This window comes from Lepus europaeus, chromosome X, assembly GCF_033115175.1.
Source record: "Lepus europaeus isolate LE1 chromosome X, mLepTim1.pri, whole genome shotgun sequence".
Taxonomy (NCBI): domain Eukaryota; kingdom Metazoa; phylum Chordata; class Mammalia; order Lagomorpha; family Leporidae; genus Lepus; species Lepus europaeus.
This window is the reverse complement of record NC_084850.1, coordinates 67,362,718-67,370,648: the sequence shown is the minus strand read 5'-3', so window position 1 is coordinate 67,370,648 and position 7,931 is coordinate 67,362,718. Positions and strand designations below refer to the sequence as shown.

The following is a 7,931-nucleotide window of genomic DNA, read 5'->3' as shown; positions in this document are numbered from 1 at the left end:
AAAGTAAAAGTCCAGGACTCTCCCATATTAAGGAGTTTTGTAAGGGAAACTCAATAAAATCTGGATTAAAAAAAAAATCTGTGCCCTGGTGATTAAATTCTTGAGAAATAAACCCATTATTTACTCCCTTGATAGTGAGGTGAGCAAACTGACAGGTGCTGAAGGAGGGTGTGCCTTAAAAGTTGGAGCTATGAGTTGTTTCTCCTGTTCATGTACAGCCTAATTTTATGATCACTGAAGTGGGAGAAGCAAAAAAAAAAAAAAAAAAAAAAAAACACCTGAGCAAAAACTCCAGCTGTGACTATAGTATAACATGATCTATGATCTTCAACTGGGTAGCTTTAGGCATATGATAGAGGTAACAATAAATTCTCTTTGGAGGGAAAGCATTGCATCCTAAATGTCAAATCGTTTCAAATAATTTTTCAAGAACAACAAGTATCACTCATTCTAAAATAACTTTCATACATGAAAACAAGGCATCATGAGTTAAAACCAGAAAAAGCAACAGACAACAAAAACAGATGAGTAAACTCTTCAAATATTTAAATTACTAGGCAAATTACAAAACGAATATGCTAACTCATATTTAATAAAATCAAGTGTCATGAGAAATAGAATTTTAAAAAATGACCTAGAGATTTGAAAGCAAGCTAAATAGAACCGATAGCAATGAAAATTTGCAGTGCCATTTAAAACAAAGAATCAATGGATTCATTAAAAATATATTATATAGCAATTGACATACTTGGCAAACTTGAAGAAAAGTCACAAGAAATTTTCCAGAATGCAGCCCAAGGAAACAATAAGAAAAATGTGAATGTAATGCCTGTTAAGAAAAATAGGGAAAAAAAAAGCTTTTTTTCTCTGAATTTAAACAAGACAAAGTCACTTACTTAAGAGTTCTCATACATGCTACTCCCATAGCATGTCATGCTTTTTGCTGAGATTCTTACATTGGCTGAAATCAAGCACCTTCCCATTGTTGGGATTGATGCCTCAATGTCATAATCCTGAAGAGGACTTCTATAGTGGGCACTGAGTATTGGATATCTCAACCAACAATCTACCCTGTGTTTCTTATAATACAGAGTCTGGAAAGCAAACAGAAAACACAATCAACTGAAGGGGTTGGCGGTGCTGTGTCATGGAGGTTCAGTCTCTGAGCAGCCATTGAAGGGGAAGGAACTGTGGCTCAGTGTGTGTGTGTGTGTGTGTATGTGTGCTTGCGTGTGTGTGTGTGCACCCGGGTGTGTGTACAAGGAGGTGGGGGCAGCTGAGTTAGAGTCCCAATTCCTTGAACTCCATTTGCTATTCTTTTCTTTCTCCTTCATATTTATATTTGCATTTTTCATTCATTTCCAAATCTTTAAAAATTTTTAGGGTTGGGGTAGTGGGAAAGGCAAGAAAGGGGTAGGGAGGAGAGTAGTCGCAGAAGAGCAGGAGGAAGACATGGAGATGAAGAAGAGGATTAACCTGGAGTTAAGGAACAGAGCCCTGGAGGAGGTGACAGAGTTAGTCCTTGATAATTGCCTTTGTGCCAGTGGGGAAATTGAAGATCTGAATGATACTTTTAAAGAACTGGGGTTTCTGAGTATGGCTAATGTGGAACTCAGTTCTTTGGCCCAGCTTCCCAGTTTAAATAAACTTCAAAAGTTGGAACTTAGTGACATCATAATTTCTGGAGGCTTGGAAGACCTGTCAGAGAAATGCCCAAATCTTACCTACCTCAATCTGAGTGGAAACAAAATCAAATCTCAGTGCGGTTGAAGCCCTGAAAATCTTAACAATTTGAAGTCTTGTTTAACTGTGAGATCACAAACCTGGAAGATTACAGAGGAAGCATTTTTGAACTGCTGCAGCAAATCACATACTTGGATGGGTTTGATCAGGAGGATAACGAAGCCCCAGACTCTGAAGAAGAGGATGACGAGGATGGTGATGAAGATGATGATGAAAAAGAAGATGAAGCCGGTCCACCTGAAAGATTTGAGGAAGAGGTGGAAGAAGAAGAGGAGGATGAAGATGAAGATGAGGATGAAGCAGGCTCAGAAGTGGGAGAGGGAGAAGAAGTGGGCCTCTCATACTTAATGAAAGATCAAATTCAGGATTAAAAAGATGATGATGACTATGTAAAAGAAGGAGAAGAAGAGGAAGATGATGAAGAAGAGTGTCCTCGAGGGGAGAAGAGGAAACGAGATGCTGAAGATGATGGAGAGGAAGAAGATGACTAGATCATTCTGAAAGAGTTCCTAATGTTCCTGGGTGTGCAATGGAGTGATCACTTCTTCCTCTGTTTCTCTGTGTACAATAGCTTTCCCTTCAGAAGAGAATGTGTAACTTTTTATAGGAGAAGTTTGGTTTTACTATTTTTGCCTTATCATTCCAAATAAGAGTTACTAATATGTTAATGATCATATTGTATGCAGAGAATAATTTTCATTGGCCTCCATTGTGAAATTCCCTAGCAATTTACATAGAATCTTAATTTCTCTAATACAGACTCACTGTATTAGTCATTTTTAGCTCATGATTAAAACATGATCACTTTTACACACACAGGTGTAGTTTGGTGCATTTCATTCATAAGGTTTTAAAGTTATTTATAAATTAAGATTACAGTCAGTTGTAATATGAAATAACAATAGTCGCTTGAATAAGCTGGTTATTTTTTAGAGGTGATCCAGAGATCTTCAGTTGAAGGAAATGACTTGTTTTGGGGCTAAGGACATTTGGGAGCTTTTTTTGGTCAAAAGAATAACTTGGAAAGGAGGAGCAGAATAGTAAAGATTCTATTCAGCAATCTAGTTCATGGGTTGTGTGGAGGTTCTGTTCAATAATGTAGTCCATGGGTTTTATTGTGACTGATAAGATTTTATCTTAGAAGGAAGAGTCGCTCATACTAAATCTATAGCCATGCAGGTGAGCCCTCTCCTCAGGCTGCAGATCACAACATGCCAAAGCTTGGCTAGTTTTTATTTTGTTTCTAGCTGTGAGCTTTCTTTTTCCTCTCAACAGTTCCTTTATAATCACCTTCTCTTAATGTTTTGCTCCCTCCCTTTATCCCAAAATAAAGTAGGAAACTTGTGGAGAAACCCAGGAAAACTTTTAGTTTTAAACCTCACCTCCCTTTTCAGACCTGAATTTTAAACAAGAAAAGGAAAAAAAATGGACTGTTTTCTGAGGCACAGATATTATTATAGATATGATTTTATGCAACAAGATTTGCTTACTGTAGGTCTTTCTTGGTTGACAACACCTCAGACTGCATTTCCTGATTGCTAACATGTAAGACTGTATAAGGAGTATGAAGAGAGAAAAGCAGAGGAGGCTTTGGGGAGCAACATTAGTGTTCTTTAGAAGTCAGAAAATTGCTTGTTGATCATTATGATGTGTTCAAATGAAACTTTTAAGTTGGCTTCTCAAATGATTTGCATACCACTCTGCAAAGTATTGATAATACTGAGTAGAACCTTTAATTGTTTTTCCTATAGTTTTAAAGCATTGTGGATATGGCATTTATTGAAATACACTAGGCAGCTGGAAAAAATATTTTAAACTAAATTGTTACTAAAATTGACTTGCTTTCAAGTGGATGTCCATTAAAAATACAAAATATTTGGGATAAGTGTGAGTGTTTGTGAGTGTTTGGCTACTAAATACAATTTATTGAGTAGACAAGTGCATTTCCCTTTTTGTTACTGAGGCTCCGTGTTAAAGCAATTGCTTTTTTAACTTCAATTATCTAAAATTCTGTTCGAATATTTGTAAGTTTTTAAAAAGTGTCATTATACTAATTGAAATTATGCTTCAATACCGGGGCACATTTAAATTACTGAGTATAGTTTTTCTGCTGCTTTATTAGTTTAAAATGTATGCTTTATGGTTTTTTTTATTAAACTTTTATTTAATGAATATAAATTTCCAAAGTATAGCTTATGGGTTACAATGGCTTCCCCCCTCCCATAACTTCCCTCCCGCCCGCAACCCTCCCCTTTCCCGCTCCCTTTCCCCTTCCATTCATGTAAAGATTCATTTTCAATTCTCTTTGTATGGAAATGGCATAGAAAATTAATTAATTTGAAAAAAAAATTATGTAGGATCTCTGTCTTTAATGTGCTTTATGTTTTAAAGTAAAAGTGAAGTTATTTGAGGAGAAACTAAAAAAGTTGCACAACTAACTGAAATAAAACACTTAGGGTAGGTTTAGTGGAAGGATTAGACTCTCCCAAAAGATTTTTACATTTTCCTCCTAATTTCCAGGGTTGAAATGCTCTGTTTTAGTCCCTAAGAATTCCCATAGCATACTATGCCAGATTATAAAATACTTATTTTTAAAATGAAATCTATATGTTGACTTTCTTATAAATCATCATATTGTGCAATCAAAATTAAGAGTTCTTTGGTTTGAAAACAACACCTAGAGCCTCCGGATAACTTTTAAGACTTATGTGGTTTTCAATGAGGTTTCACCTCACCCCGGTGAGAATGGCTCATATTCAGAAATCTACCAATGACAGATGCTGGAGAGGATGTGGGGGAAAAGGGACACTAACCCACTGTTGGTGGGAATGCAAACTGGTAAAGCCACTATGGAAGTCAGTCTGGAGATTCCTCAGAAACCTGAATATAACCCTACCATTCAACCCAGCCATCCCACTCCTTGGAATTTACCCAAAGGAAATTAAACTGGCCAACAAAAAAGCAGTCTGCACCTTAATAATGTTTATTGCAGCTCAATTCACAATAGCTAAGACCTGGAATCAACCTAAATGCCCATCAACAGTAGATTGGATAAAGAAATTATGGGATATGTATTCTATAGAATACTATACAACAGTCAAAAACAATGAAACCCGGTCATTTGCAACAAGATGGAGGAATCTGGAAAACATTATGCTGAGTGAAATAAGCCAGTTTCAAAGGGACAAATATCATATGTTCTCCCTGATGGTGACAACTAACCTAGAACCAAAAAGGAAACCTGTTGAAGTGAAATGGATATTATGAGAAACAGTGACTGGATCAGCCCTTGTCCTGACTGTTGATGAACAACTTAATACTCAATCCCTTTCAGTATTTTTTTTGGTCCTACTTTAATGCTCTTTGTATGGCAGTATGTAGGTAGTGTGTTAAGTTCCTCAAGAATCTCTCCTTAAAAACTTTGAAGTTAATACTTTTGTGCAACTGTGTTTTGAATAAAGCCATGACAGTGTTAAAAAATACATTAAATACAGTACTTCTGGTCATTCTTCTATTGTTTCTATCCTATTTTTTCTGTGACTGCTGTAACTTAAAAGTTTTTGAAATGGAATTGCTTCAAATAAACTGAAGATTTGTTATATAAAAAAAAGAAAACACAATAAACCAAAGCACTGTACTCATATATCTCAGATTTTTTCCCCTAAGCCTTGAAGAGAATGTGGTTCCACCAATTGTATGCACTCCTGTGAGATTAGGAAAACAGAAAGGAGACAGAAAGCTTTTCCTATTTTCTTCTGTTGGCAAACAAAATCATGGATGTGCAATCATTGAAAAACAATCAGAGTGACATGACTCAGATTTCCACTGTCTAATCATCAATTTCATGGGTGTCAAGAGGCAAGTGTGGTGGTGGTAGCAGTAGTTGTGGCAACAAACGTGGCTTTGGGATCCCTGGATCACAGCTATGATGATATTTTCTTACTCTTGACAGTATTTGAATACTTGATGTATTTAGATGTAATTCACATGCCAAAAAATTTACACTTTTAAAGTGTACAATTCTGCGGATTTTAGTACATTCTCAAAGTTCTGCTGCCATCATCAGTACTTATCCAAGAACAGTTTTATTCTTTTTAAAAGAAGCCATGTGGTGTGTGTGTGTGTGTATGTAGTATCAAAATACTACTTTTATAAAAAAAAAAACTTTTGTTCTGATTTCTTCAACTTAGCATAAGGTTTTTAAGATTCATTCATGCTGTGTGGTGCACTGATATTTTGTTCCTTTAATTGTTGGATAATATTCCATTATATGGATATATTACCTTTTGTTTACTCTTGATCAAGCTATAGAGATGGAGTTCTTTCCAAGTTTGACTATTTGAATAACACTACTGTGAACGTTCATGTGCAAAAGTTTTCTATGTATGTATGTTTTTAATTCCTTGAGGGTATATATCTGGGAGAAGAATCACTGAACCATATGGTATTTTTATGTTAAAATTTTAAAGAACTGCCACATTGCTTTCCAAAGCAGCTATATTTTACATTCCTAGTCTTCCAGTTCTCCACAGATTCTTCAATATTTGCTACTGCCTATCTTTTTTTGCTGTTAACAATTCTAGCGGCTTTACTATGATTTCTCATTTAAGTTTTGAATTGCGTTTCCCTAAGCATTATTATTTCTGCTATTTTAAACCTTTTTGAAATTCCACATGGATTTTAATTTTCCACATATTTATAAACAGTGCTATCAGTAAGTTGATAGTGATTGCATTTAATCTGAAGTTTGTTTTGAGTAGTGTGAACATTTTAAGAAAATGAAGTCTACCAATCCATGGATATGGGATCTTTTTTCATTTATTTTGTCTTCTTTATACATATTTTTGTAGTTTTCAATGTGTAGATATTTCACCTCTTCAGTTAAGCTTATTCCTATTTATTTTATTTTTTATTGTCAACTGATTTTTTAAAAAAATTTTTTTTGTCTATGTTCATCAGGGATATTGGTCTGTAATTTTCTTTCAATGCAGCATCTTTCTCCCGCTTAGGAATTAAGGTGATGCTGGCTTCATAAAAAGAATTTGGGAGGAGTCCCTCTTTTTCGATTGTTCTGAATAGTTTGAGAAGTATTAGAGTTAGTTCTTCTTTAAATGTCTGGTGGAATTCAGCAGTGAATCCATCTTGTCCTGGGCTTTTCTTTGTAGAGAGGGAATTTATTACTGTTTCAGTTTCTTTCTCAGTTATGGGTCTATTTAAGATTTCTGTGTCTTCATGGTTCAATTTAGGTAGATTGCATGTGTCCAGGAATCTATTCATTTCTGGTAGATATTCAATAATATTCAAAAATATTTTGACTTCCAATTTTAACTTTATTTCAGAGTAGTTTTGATTTACACAACAAAAATTCTATAGTTCAAAGTGTTCCTATATGTCCCACACTCAACTTCTAATATCATCAACATCTTATATTAGCATAGTATATTTATCATAATCAATGAACCACACCCAAATTTCCCTGTTATTAACATCTCAGAATAGTATATTTGTCATAATTACTGAATCACATCCATCTTCCACTATTTGTTTTTACTCAAACTCTCTCTATTCCTTTCACCCCTCTAGCCTCTGGTTGTGAACATTTTATGTTCATATTGAAGTTTGTCCCCCTTTTTTTTTTACTCCCACATATGTGAGAGAATTTGTGGTATTCGTCTTTCTGTGTTGGCTAATTTCACTTAACATGATGCCCTCTACTTCCATGTATTTTGCTGCAAATGACAGGATTACATTCTTTTTTTGGCAGCATAGTATTCCATTGTATATTTATACCACATAGCACATATTTGTGGATTACTTCATGATAATTTGCTACACATGAAAAATGTATAAAGATCGAATCAGGGTAGGTTTCATTTCCATCTCCTTAATTTTTTTCAAAATATTTTTGACTAACATGTAATACTTGCACATATTTATGAAATACAGTATGATATTTCACATGTATAGAATGGATACCAATGAAATCATGATAATTCAAAGGTGAAAAAGAAGACATGTAATGTCTGATATCACAGAAATACAAAGGGTCATTAAAGAATATTATGAACAACTATATACTAAAAATTGGAAAACCTAGAAGAAATGTATACATTTCTGGACACATATCATCTATCAAAATTGAAGTATGAAAAATAGAAAATTTAAACAGAGACATAACAACACTGAAT

At 34.6% G+C, this 7,931-nt stretch overlaps 1 pseudogene; it reads left to right on the top strand.

Annotated features, from left to right (window-relative positions):
- Nucleotides 1-1,416: 1,416 nt before the first annotated feature.
- Nucleotides 1,417-2,234, top strand: LOC133753440 (acidic leucine-rich nuclear phosphoprotein 32 family member E-like; annotated as a pseudogene).
- Nucleotides 2,235-7,931: the final 5,697 nt, after the last annotated feature.